This window comes from Triticum dicoccoides, chromosome 7B, assembly GCF_002162155.2.
Source record: "Triticum dicoccoides isolate Atlit2015 ecotype Zavitan chromosome 7B, WEW_v2.0, whole genome shotgun sequence".
NCBI lineage: Eukaryota > Viridiplantae > Streptophyta > Magnoliopsida > Poales > Poaceae > Triticum > Triticum dicoccoides.
The window spans coordinates 607024113-607038330 of record NC_041393.1 but is presented as its reverse complement, the minus strand read 5'-3'; positions in this window follow the sequence as shown (position 1 = coordinate 607038330).

Sequence of the window (14218 nt, the reverse complement as noted above, 5' to 3'; positions counted from 1 at the left end):
AAAAAGAACCAAATTGTCGACTGTACGGATGTCAAAGCCTTAGCGGCGTTCAAGCACAACATCTGCGATGAATGGCTCGCCTGACATCTCGGCCAAGAGAAGCCAAAGTCCATGGCAGCCCTCACGACACTCATGACCCGCTTCTGCGCGAGCGAGGACAGCTGGCTGGCTCGCAGCAACATCACACCCACAAACTCAGGTGATTCAGACACCAGGGATAGCAACGGCAAGCCGCAACGAAATAGACACAAGCGTCACAATAATGGCGACAACACCGAAGACACGGTAGTCAATGCTGGATTCAGAGAGTTTAAATCCGGACAGCGGAAAAAGCCATTCAAAAGAAACAGTCTAGGCCCGTCCAGTTTGGACCGCATACTCGATCGCATGTCAAATTCACGGCACCCCCGATAAACCAGCCAACCACACCAATAGGGAATGTTGGGTGTTTAAACAGGCCGACAAGTTGAATACCCAAAACAAGGAAAAGGGGCTGCATAGCGACGATGACGAGGAGCCCCGACCGCCGAACACGGGAGGACAGAAGAAATTCCCTCCCCAGGTGAAAACAGTGAATATGATATATGCAACCCATATCCCCAAGCGGTAACGGAAGCGTGCACTAAGGGACGTCTATGCGATGGAGCCAGTCGCCCTAAAATTCAACCCATGGTCCCCTTGTCCGGTCACTTTTGATCGTAGGGACCATCCTACCAGTATCCGTCATGGCGGTTCGGCCGCATTGGTCCTTGACCCAATCATCTACGGATTCCATCTCACACGAGTCCTCATGGACGGTGGCAGCAGCCTTAACCTGCTCTATCAGGATACAGTGCGCAAAATGGGCATCGACCCCTCAAGGATCAAGCCCACAAAAACCACCTTCAAGGGTGTCATGCCCGGTGTGGAGGCCTATTGTACGGGCTCAATCACATTGGAAGTGGTCTTCGGATCTCCGGACAATTTCCAAAGTGAGGAGTTAATCTTCGACATCGTCCCCTTCCGCAGTGGCTATCATGCACTGCTCGGACAAACCGCATTCGTCAAATTCAATGCAGTACTGCATTATGCATACCTCAAGCGCAAAATGCCGGGACCTCGCGGGGTTATTACAGTTAATGGAAACACAGAGCGCTCGCTTCGCACGGAGGAGCACACTGCGGCCCTCGCGGCGCAGGTACAAAACAACCTTCTTAGGCAAACAGCCAATTTGGCGATAAAGAACCCGGATACCGTCAAGCGAGTCTGGAGTACTCCACAACAGGATCATCTGGCACGTCCTGAGCTCGACTAGCAATTCGGCCTCCGCCCTAGTCCCAGTCAAGCATCGACATTCGTGCCGCGCGTACACAACTACGCACTTAAAATACCCTGGGCATAGGCGGAGGCACGGCCATGACACGATCCACAATGTGGTCGACCACCCCAGGACCCACGCATCCTTGCACCCCTTTTTTCTTTCAGGTCCCTATCTTCAGGAGGCTCTCCCAAAAGACCGGTTATTGGACACATAGCAGGACGGACACACCAGGAGGACAAGAAGCTTTGGCGTACGAGGGAATCCTCAGGTGGTCTCTGATAACGATCGTTATACCTGTTTTACATACCCGCATACCGCCCGCTCCTGGTCAGGATGTGTCAAACAGTCCTATTCTGCTTATCGCACTACTTGTATATGTACGCTTTGACATATCATTTGAATAACAAGGGAAAATAGTATACATCGTCAGCTTGCTATTACGTTTATTTACCCCCTTTTTCTTTACTGCTTATTTATTATACCTGTGCATTTTGGCACGACCAGTTTGCCAGGGGCTTCAGTACCCCATAACCTGGCAAGACAAGTCCGAACACTTTCGACAGTGCGGCACCCCGAACTTATAGCACTATATGCATCAGCTCCGAATCATGTCTTGGGTCAATAGTTGGGTTTGCCTGGCTCCAATGTTTTGGTACCTTACGTTCCGCTATATCGGCTAAGGTAGCGCAGGGAGAACTACTGCGATTGTGTCCCGGTTCTTCCGGACAAGCACCTCAGTAGAGAAAGCCGAAAACTGACTGTCATGATAAGACGAGAGCTGGTCGTTGTTCGAGAGGTCTCAAATCCTTCAAGATTTTTTCTGCTTCAGGCAAGGAATCGGCCTCATCCGATTTAGGCATGTATAGCGCCCCGAGTCCGACTTTCTGGATACTAGGGGCTTTGCCAAAATTTAAAATTGTAGACTTCTATGGCTACGTGAGGGCAATAAAGCCGTATAGTCCGATTGCCTCGTTAATGGCGCTAAACACCTCCTTAAAAGGACCAAAAACTTGGATAAAGAGTGTTTATATTTATCCCGAACACCCCAATACTAGTTACATGGGGGCGGAAGCCGACGACTGGCCAACTCTCAAGATTTTTTAAACGGCCGCACAGAAGGTAATATTTTATATTAACAAGCGCCACATAGCGCGCATGAACTGGTTTTCATAATATAGGATGACATGAGTACATTCATTCAAATATCACATCCTTCGTACATTCATCCGCCACAAGGCGGGCACCCTTAATGACATTGTCATAGTACTGTTTGGGGTAGCGATGCTCCTTGCCCTTCGGCGGTCCCTCTGTCACCAGCTTCTCGGCGTCCATCTTCCCCCAGTGCACCTTCGCACAGGCCAAGGCCCTGCGTGTACCCTCAATGCAGACGGACCGCTTAACGACTTCTAGCCGCGGGCAGGCATTCACCATCCGTTTAACAAAGCCGAAGTAGCTGCTCGGCAGGGGCTCGCCAGGCCACAGCCAGACTATGAAGTCCTTCATGGCCAGTTCGGCCGCCTTGTGAAGTTCGGCCAATTGCTTTAGCTGGTCTCTCAAGGGCATTAGATGTTCGGCCCCAATATACTGGGACCAAAACAGCTTCTCCGTTGAGCTCCCTTCCTCAGCCCGGTAGAACTCTGCGGCATCAGAGATGGTGCACGGTAGATCTACGAATGCTCCTAGGGAGCTCCGAATTCGGGTAAGTAAAATGAAAGTATCATTCACATGCTTGCTTTGCATAATGAAAGCCTTACCCGCAGCTATCTTCCTGGCCACCTCAATTTCCTGGAGGGTCTTCTGGGCTTCGGCCTTGGCATCTAGTGCGCTCTAACGGGCCTTCGCAAGCTCCAACTCTTGCGTCTTGGAGTCATGCTCCAAGGACTCGAATTTTTTGACGAAGTCCTGAAGCTCTTGCTGGAGCTCATCACCTCGTGCCTCTTGTTTTTCGCGCTCGGTGCGCTCCTCGGCCGCTTTGTTTTCGGCCTCAGACAGCGCCTTCTTAAGGGCCGCCACTTCAGTCGTGGCCCCAAGTAAAATTTATCATGCTTCTATTACCATCAACATTTTTTTCCTTTATATAACATTCAGACGGGGTATTGCTTACCTTTGTTTTCCTCAAGCTGCCTCTTCACAAGGCCGAGCTCTTCTTCGGCCCGCCCCAGGCTCTGCCTCAGTCCGGAGACCTTCGTAGTGGCGGCGGCGGCGGCCAGCAGCGACGCCTGCTTATTCACATAGACATAACATGATTAGACTCCTGGGAATAATATTTGATCCTCTGTTAGGCTTCTCTTCCCAAACACCAAACAGAGCATCAGGGGCTACTGTCTACACTGTGATACTTTCTCATAATTTAAATTACTTACCTCCAAGCCGATCAGGAGGCTGCCGTAGGCTTCGGTCAATCCGCTTTTGGCGGACTGAACCTTCGCAATCACCATACTCATAAGAGTACGGTGTCCTTCATCAAGGGAAGCGCTCTGAAGCGCTTCCACCAAGTTATCCAATGCCTCTGGATGGACAGAGGTCATCGGCACAGACGGCTCGCCCCCTTGGTGGGTGGCTGCATGCCTGAATCCGGAACCACTGGAGGTTTCGGTGCAGTATCCGGCTGGGGGCCAAGCTTGATGCGGCCCCCCTCAACCGAATCCATGGGGATCTTCCCCCCCATGAGCCCGACATCGGGAATCTCGCCTTGAGTCGTCTCCAGGACTACCTCCTCCTGGCCCGGTATCCTCTGAGATAACACCTCGGTGTCATCCACGAGACGGGGAGTAGAAGCCGTCGGGAGCGAATAGTTGTTCATCTCCGACGAGCTCAAGGACCCATCCGAAGAGGACGAGTCGATGTGGGCTTTGGATGGACTGCACAAGCAAATCCGGTCATAATAAGAATGCATAAAGCTAAAAACGTGCAAGAGGTATTACGGCATCCGAATACTTACGACTTAGCCAGGGGCCTGGCCGTGGGTAGCCACTCCTCCTCGCTGTATGAGGCGGTTGTGGAGTGGTCCAGAGGGAGGGTCGTTCTCTTCTTGGACCCTTCGGCCTCCCCGGAAGGGGCGACCTTCCTTTTCTTCTCCCCCTCGGTTTGGGGGAGAGGGTTTTCCTTTTCCTCCTCCTCATTGTCGTTGGAGGAGTGCGCCTTGGTGTCTTCAGACGATGAGTCGGACACCACCTTGCGCCGGAGACTTTTCCTGGTTCCTGTGGCCTTCTTCTGCGGCACCTCATAGGGCGCCGGAACCAGCATCTCCGTCAGGAGAGCGGTTGCTGGATCTTCAGGCAACGGAGCCGGACAGTCGATCCGCTCTGCTGTCACCACATAATCCTGTTAAATCAGTACGGTGGCTTAAGTTCCTCCCACGAATACACTGAGGAAAGGAACATCTTGCAAAATGCAGAATGCTTACCGCATTGGCATGGTGCTTGGCGCTGAGTCCGCAGTCCTCGATGGTGGGAGGAGGAACTTCGCCGACCTTGAACAACACCTTCCAGACGTCTTTGTGCGTCGTGTCGAAGAGCTCTTGCAGTGTCTGGTGTTGGGCCGCGTCGAACTGCCATAGGTTGAACGCCCGTCTTTGACATGGGAGAATCCGGCAAAATAGCATGACCTGGACCACGATGACAAGCTTGATCTTCTTGGTTGTCATGTTTTCGACGCAGTTCTGGAGCCCGGTCAGCTCCGCGGACGCGCCCCATGTTAGGCCCTTCTTCTTCCAGGAGGTGAGCTGCACGGGGATGCCGGATCGGAATTCGGGGGCCTCCACCCAGTTGGCGTCGCGCGGCTCGGTGATGTAGAACCACCCTGATTGCCACCCCTTCACGGTCTCCACAAAGGAGCCTTCACGCCAGGTGACGCTGGGCATCTTGCCCACCATGGCGCCTCCACACTCTGCCTGTTGGCTGACCACTATCTTCGGCTTCACGTTGAAGATCTTCAGCCACAAACCGAAGTGGGGCCTGATGCAGAGAAAAGCCTCATACACGACGATAAATGCCGAGATGTTGAGGATGAAATTAGGGGCCAGATCATGAAAATCCAGCCCGTAATAGAACATGAGCCCGCGGACAAATGGTTGGAGGGGGAATCCCAGTCCACGGACGAAGTGGGCGAGGAACACGACCCTCTCGTCGGGTCCCGGAGTCAGAATGATCTGCCATGCGCCCGGGAGCCGGTGCGCGATGTCTACGGCCAAGTATCCGGCCGCCTGGAGCTTCGTAATGTCCTCCTCCTTGATGGAGGAGGCCATCCACTTGCCTCCCGCTCCGGACATGTTTGGCTGTGCGGAGAAGGTGAGAACTAGGGCGCTGGAGCTTAAGCGTGCGAGAATGGATGAGCGAAGAAGGAAGGAGGCTTGGGTGAAAGAGGACAATCCTTATCTCTTTATAAAGGTGGTAGAAACTGTGCGCCTCCCCACTTGCCTGTTAAAATCGCTTATTTCCCGAGCACCACGATTGATGGCGCGGTTGGGTTACCCATACCCGTATTGATGAGAATCCCGTGATAAGGGGACACGATCTCTGCTTTGACAAGACGTGTCAAGGAAACTGCCTCGCATTACGTGCAGTAGCTGGTTGTGAAAAATGGTTTGAATAATGACCGGACCGTGGCGTGATGTCATGCTGTCAGCAGATTAGATTTGTGGAATATTATACTCTCTACGATGGTATGTGGAATTGGTTTTGTAGATCCGGCGTGATCCTTGTGTTCTAAATCTTTTACGAAGTATTCAGAGAAGGAACCCGCCTTGCAATGCCGAAGACAATTTGTGCGCCGGACTCATCGTCATTGAAGCCTAGTTCAGGGGCTAATGAGGGAGTCCTGGATTAAGGGGTCCTCGGACAGCCGGACTATATACTTTGGCCGGACTGTTGGACTATGAAGATACAAGATTGAAGACTTTGTCCCGTGTCTGGATGGGACTCTCCTTTGCCTGGAAGGCAAGCTTGGCAATTCAGATATGTAGTAACCGACTCTGTGTAACCCTATCCCCCTCCGGTGTCTGTATAAACCGACGGGTTTTGTCCGTAGGATAACAACAATCATAATCATAGGCTAGCTTCTAGGGTTTAGCCTCTACGATCTCGTGGTAGATCAACTCTTATAATACTCATATCATCAAGATCAATCAAGCAGGAAGTACGGTATTACCTCCATCGAGAGGGCCCAAACCTGGGTAAAACATCGTGTCCCCTGCCTCCTGTTACCATTAGCCTTAGACGCACAGTTCGGGACCCCCTACCCGAGATCCGCTGGTTTTGACACCGACAGTTGTTAATAAGACTTGATCAACCTTATTAATGGATCATTTTTTAGAGGTATGAAGTTGATGAATTTAGTGGGCACTATCTTCTGTCCCTACCTTTTATTTTCATTTCTTATTAGTTAAATAAAATAAAATGCCATGTTTTGTCTATTTTCTCAACTTCCCATGCAATAAAAAATGACCCAAAAATAAAAGTTCTCAGAATGCTCTAAAAATTTAATATGATTTTTTCTAAATATTTATGAATTTTTGGTGCAAATAATATCAGAGGGAGGTGCACCAGGTGGGCACAACCCACTTGGGCGCGCCAGGACCCCCCAGGCGCGCCCTGGTGGGTTGTGGTCCCCACGTGGCCCCCCTCACTTATCTCTTCATCCCACATAACCACCTACCTCCAGAAAAAAATCACCTTTGCTCTCTCTCTCTCTCTTGTGTTCTAGCTCTCATACCCGCGGATTTCGATCTCTTTGCTTGAAGCTCCGTTTCCGAAACTGTTTCGTGGGATTGTTTCTTGGTATGTGACTCCTCTGTTTGTCCAATTAGTTTTTTTCTTTAGTGGTTTATGTTTTGAATAATTAGCTATTCTTGGTGCTGCTGTAGATGAGCTTGCATGTTGAATTCTTAGAGTTTTAAGTAGTTTGAATGCTTGCTATAGCCTCTATGCATCCCTATGAGTAGTTTCTAGTAATATTGTGAAGTTTTCTTGACAAATTTTTGCCACCCGAAAATTTTCAGAAAATTGTATGTGAATATGATGAACCTCTTTGGAAGGAGTTCTTCAAGGAGGAGATCCTCGGAGGCATCTTCTAGTGATAGCTCCGTTCGTCGGTCTTATGTTGAACCAAGTGAAAGTTCCATATGAGATGCCGCCACCAAAACATGCCTATGGCCATGTGATGATTATATGGTGAGTGTGGGCATTAAGGAGGAATTAGAGCAATATGTTCACAATGTCGATCTTGGTCCCTACATTTCAGATAAGTGCAATCAACACCACACTCTCACTGAATCAATTGTCAAAGGATTTAAATTTCATCCCCGTGAGTCTAGGCTGTCATTTAAACTATATGAAAATCCATTTACCATATCTTTAGAGAGATTTGCTCACCACTGCAAAATCCCATTCTTGGGTTCGCTTGACGAACCACCAAGATCTGAGTTCCAAACATTTTTGACTAGTCTTTGCTATGGTGAGACTAGGGGAGTGACGCAAGGTAGAATAAAGAGCATTCATTTTCCCGCAATTCAGTACTTCACATTATTTAATGGAAAATGTATTGTAGGCAAAAAATATTGTAGTACACTTTGTGCTCCAGACTTGAGCTACATACGCACCGCTCTCACCGGTGATAGAAGTTATAATCTTGAGCGATTGTTGCACGCAGGTTGCAACACAATGCTAATAGTGGCTATTTCTATGGTGGAATTTATGCCACAGACTTAGCAAGAGAGTTGGGTGTTTCACCATTTCCCTATGACCCTATTTTACCCACGCAGTATTTAGACTTTGATGCTATGAAACTTCCTAAGATCCTTAGAGATGATCCCCATAATTTCACCTATAAATTGTTGTTTAATGAGGACTCTGTTGTACACACATATTTGCCTGCACCTGCTCTCTTTGATTTTCACAGTAGGGGAAGATATTTTCTTCTTGAGAGCGAGGCCCGAGCTCATAACGCGGAGGTTGTAGCCGCACGGCAGGCTGAGGCATCCGCACCGAGAGCCTCCGTGAGCTATCACTCCGAGCATTACGCAGGCTACTGACTGATAACCAAGTTAGGCCAAAAGCCTAAGCTTGGGGGAGTACGTATTTCCATCGACATTACATTAATGTTCACACATTTCATTTGTCGGTGTCCACACTTTTTAATTGTATTATCCATGTTAAATTTATTTTCTCACTTTCTTATTGTGTGTTTGAAAAACTTTGAAAAATCCAAAAATATATTTCCTGTTTCTTTTTATTTTTCTTCCTAGTTTAATTTGTTGTAGCACTAAAAAGAAAACCCCAAAAGATTTCCTTATTCTTCTTTTACTTGTTGGGACCTTTCCCGTGTAAATAGTTTTTCTCATTTTTGTTTTTCCCTTTTTATTTGCTTGATTAAGAAAAGCCAAAAACTCCAAAAATATTTCAGTGTGCTTCTCTGAATTTATTTTATTTTCAATGAGTCATACCGAGGAGAAGACCACGATGAAAATGTTGAGTGGCTCTTATTTGCATAATTGTTAATCTAACAAAGAGCCCATTTTACCTTGTCTTCTCTTGTTGAATAAAATGTTTGCAGATTCCAGCTTAGTCAACGGCACTCTTGCACTATTATTATTTTCGTATCGTTCGATCGTGCAAGTGAAAGGCAATAATGAAGATATTTGATGAACTGGCCGTGGCAGAGGAAACGGGTATGAACTCGACTTGTTCTATTTTCGTAAATATTTTTAACCTAGTATCCATGATTTGGCCTATTATGATCAAACATGTTTGCAATGACAATTAGAGATTATAGTTTCTCATGCCATGCATAAGTATCTAGGAGTGGATAATGATTTATCTTGGATGTCAACATTGCGTTAAAATGATTGTGATGTAGTATGATGATATGGTATCCTCGTCCGAATGTTCGAGTGGCTTGACTTGGCACATGTTCATGCATGTAGTTGAATCAAAACCAACATAGCCTCTATGATATTTATGTTCATGGTGTTCATATCCTACTCATGCTAGCGTCCAATGCTACTTATGCATAATGCATGTTCACGATCGTTGTTGCTCTCTAGCTAGCCGCTTCTCAACCTATTTGCCAGCCTTCTCCTATACTAAGTGGGAATTCTGCCTGTACATCCAAAACTTGAAACCCAAGTAATTCCAGATGAGTCCACTATACCTACCTATATGCGGTATTACCCTGCCGTCCTAAGTAAATTTGCATGTGCCACCTCTGAAAACTTCAAATAAATATCCTTTTTGTGTGCCTGGATTGTTCATAGAATGACAGGAGGTAGTCGGTATCTTCCATGCTAAGCAGGTTATTCTTAGGTAGAGTGTTTATTCACTCACCATTGCACGAGAAAGGGGGCAGTAATAGGGATGCCCAGTCCCAAACTGCAAAAAGAATTGAGCTTACAAATAGTCAAACAAAAACTCCTACAGAGTAATAACATTTACTTTACTGCTTGGGAACCGCCACTAATGTGTTTAGCATGGAAGATATTAATAACAGATGGTCGCGAAGTAAACAAGAAGGGTGCATTTCTCAAAATATCATTTACCTCTGTTTTAAAAACTTGAGCTCTGGCACCTCTGCAAATCACTGCTTCCCTCTATGAAGGGACTATCTATTTACTTTTATGTTGTGTCATCACCTTCTAAAATAAGCGCCAGAACCTGAGAGCACTGTTGTCATGCTTATGCATTGTGTGTAGCTAATGTTGGGTGCATCATGACAGGATCTTTTCTACCATGAATTACAATGTTTAGTCGTTGCTTGAACTTTGGAGGTACTCTGCATTTATGTTTTTCGCTCTTAGAAAGGGCTAGCGAGATACCACTATTGGCATATTATATCAAGGTTGTTTTGATAACATGTTGCTATTTGAGATATCTTATTATTGCTCGCTTGCTGATTATGTCATTGATATGAGTTAATATAATTTTTTTAGAGTTATTGTCGGCATGGTTAGTTATAATATTGGCTGAAAATCTGGGTGTTGTTTAAGCTTATTTATGCAAACAAGAGAAAAAGAGTTCATAAAAGTTTTTCTTTTTCACCTTCAGTTTATAACATAAATTGCTTGTGGACAAGCAAAGGTTTAAGCTTGGGGGAGTTGATACGTCTCCATCGTATCTACTTTTCCTAATGCTTTTCCTCTTGTTTTGGACTCTAATTTGCATGATTTCAATGAAACTAACCCAGACTGACGTTTTTTTCAGCAGAACTACCATGGTGTTGTTTTTGTGCGGAAATAAAAGTTCTCGGAATGGAACGAAACTTTGCGAGGATTTTTTATACAATAAAAGAGAATTTCTGGAGCCAAGAACCACCGAAGGGGGGCACCTGTGTGGGCACAACCCACCAGGAGCCCCCCCCTCTAGGCGCGCCCAAGTGGGTTGCCCCACCTGGTGGCCCCGCAAACCGTGAAACCAACGCTATAAAATCTTGTTTTTTCAGAAAAAATCAAGGAGAAAGAATTATCGCGTTCCATAAGACGGAGCCGCCACCTTCTCCTGTTCTTTATCGGGAGGCCAGATCTGGAGTCCGTTTGGGACTCCGGAGAGGGGGGTCTTCGATCTTCGTCATCACCAACTCTTCTCCATCGCCAATTCCATGATGCTCCCCACCGGGAATGAGTAATTCCTTCGTAGGCTCGCTGGTCGGTGAGGAGTTGGATGAGATTCATCATGTAATCTAGTTAGTTTTCTTAGGGCTTGATCCCTAGTGTCCACTTTGTTTTGAGATTGATGTTGCTATGACTTTGCCATGCGTAATGCTTGTCACTTTGGGCCTGGGTGCCATGATTTCAGATCTGAACCGTTTATGTTATCACCATTATACCTATGTTCTAGATCGGATCTTGCAAGTTATAGTCACCTACTACGTGTTATGATCCGGCAACCCCGGAGTGACAATAGTCGGGACCACTCCTGGTGATGACCGTAGTTTGAGGAGTTCATGTATTCACCATGTGTTAATGCTTTGTTCCGGTTATCTATTAAAAGGAGGCCTTAATATCTGTTAGTTTCCAATAGGACCCCGCTGCCACGGGAGGGTAGGACAAAATATGTCATGCAAGTTCTTTCCATAAGCACGTATGACTATTTACGGAATACATGCCTACATTATATTTATGAACTGGAGCTAGTGTTGTATCACCCTAGGTTATGACTATCACATGATAAATATCATCCAATCATTGATCCAATGCCTACGAATTTCTCTTATATTGTTCTTGCCAAGTTACAACTGCTATCGTTACTATTGCACTTGCTATAAAATCACTGCTATCACTGCTAGCGTTACTATTCCTACTGCTGCTATTATCAAAACTATCATACTATTTTGCTACTGATCACTTTGTTGCAGATAATTAATCTCCAGGTGTGGTTGAATTGACAACTCAGTTGCTAATACTTACAAATATTCTTTGGCTCCCCTTGTGTCGAATCTATAAATTTGGGTTGAATACTCTACTCTCGAAAACTGTTGCGATCTCCTATACTTGTGGGTTATCAGTCTGAATGGCGAACTCAAAGGTGAACTCCTTGATGAAGTCCATATCCAGCAGGCTCACCCCTCGGATCACCAATGGAGTCTCTTCTCACGCAGAGTTGATGTGACAGTTCTTATTTTGTGGGGATTGGGACAGGGGGAGATGAAGATGATCGGTACCGGGGTACTGAGGGGCAGCACCATGGCAGCAGCAATTTGTTTTTTCTATCTTGGGTAACTGTAATCAACGATGAACGAGTGGGCTGGCGGCGGCAGCAGTTCGTTTTTCAGCTATTGGGGAACTACATCCAACAGTAAACTAAGTGTGTACACGCAACGGCAGTTACTACCCCTCCCTCGCCCGCTGCACGCCCGGCAGAACATGCCCCCTCGGGTTCACGAGCGGGTCTGTATTGGTACTGTAATTGCAAGTGTTAGTGGTCACTTTACTTAAATTTTATTAGCTTTAATTAAAATTTATTCTTAAAGTAAGCAAAGCATTGGCTCATTCTATCAGTGCCACAGGATCAAGATGCACATCAATTAGAATTATTATTCCCATGACACAAACTATCAGCTCATTTGCCGCACTTTCACATAGACAATACGACCAAGTTTGAACAACTTGTTATGGTTGCTGTCCTCTGCACCATCATGTCGTGTTTCCCAGCTTGCAAGATTCAGAACCAACCAATAAGATTCAAATAATAAGTAAAACAAAGATGCCTACACATCACAATGATTCCCAGCTTGCAAGATTCAGAACCAACCCATTAGATTCAAATAATAAGTACAGCAAAGATGCCTACACATCTCAATGATTCACATATCAGAGCCAATCGTAATTGTACAACTCAAACATTGTGAGAATGTGAACAAATAAATAAAAATTGATCGATGCTTCATGTAAGCAATTTTATCCAAGGATTTGCTTAAACATAGAAACCAGTCCTTTTTAAGGCCACGCACGCCAAACATTGGCAGCTGAAATATTCTGCATCACTGGTGGCACTACCACTTCCAATATGTGCACAAGAGGGCCTTCTAGATTTTGAAGTAGTGTGTATAGAGCCTCATCCTTAGTATTTAACAAATACACATAGCAGAATCTAGTGGAATCATCAATCAACGTCCTAAAATATCTCTTTCCACCTTGGACACACGCATGTCACTTTAGAGCCCTTGGATAAAGTGAATCTCGGGAGTAAATGCATATTGGCTAGACGTGTCATACAACCCAAGAACTTGGCAAATGCTTTTGACCATCACAACATCTGTAGTTGAGTATTCATGTTTGCGTAGATAAGAAAGAGCACCATTACTATAATATTGGCACTAGTTAAAGCAACTTTATTTCCAAAACGACAAAAGATTGTGATAGAATAGCTTTATTAAAAAAATACAACGTTATCATAGTATGAAAAGCACAATCATGTTGATAAAGGACAGTATTGACCTGTGTGAAATGACTTTGGGAGATCAAGTTATTCTTCATGTCCCCGTATCTTGCCATGAAGGTGATTCGTTAACATCCATTAACACCTCAGTGTGGCATTAGAAGGAGGAGCGTTGACTCATTCCAATCACTTTTTTTGTGCAGTTCAACTAGAGAGGGGGCCTGCGCCACCTCAACGGTATGCGTGATGGACTCAACTAGTTCATTGCAGCTATGTGATTGATGCAGTGCACATGGACTTGATTATGCTGGATAGGCCTTCTGCAAGTTATCTACATTGGAAATGAAATGGTAGCTAAGACAGTAGCTCTATTTTTAATGTATTATTACTTCATTTTATCAGGGGCAATAGCGGTGCCAAAAGATTGCCATAAATTATTAGTGGCATTAAATTAAGATGCAAAAACAATATCATTATTGCTTTCTCACAGCAGTGCCAAAACAATAGCACAAGATCACTAGTTGGATGCAGAGTCAAAATCAACCAAAAATGAACATACCCGTTCATGGGAACCATAACTGAGAGAGGGGCCCTACGCCGCCACGACTCGATGTGGTGAACTTGCAGATCCACTCGGATGATTCAATTCATACGATATTTTCCTGCAGTCCGCCTGAAATTAAGCAAAGATTGCATCATGCAGCTAGCAAGAAGTACTTGCTCTCATGAGTTGGCAGGTTCTTCTTTAGTAGTTGCACTAAAATTGAGCAACATTAAGGTTGGTCGTACTGCTCATGCAAGGTGCAACTATAATTTGGTTATCCTTTTGTGTAGTTCCACTAAAATAAAGTGCAATTGTGGTGACAGTGACGGCTCATCTTGCAAAGGCTAATAAAATGTTGCACGAGATTACCAGCAGAGTTTGACAGAGATGTCGGAAACTCCAATCAACCTTTGTGCAGTTCAACCAACATTGAGAGACGTTGCCCACGTGATATTTTCGTTGTACTGTACAAGACACTCGTTCCAAAAAAAGTGTTTTGTGCAGTTC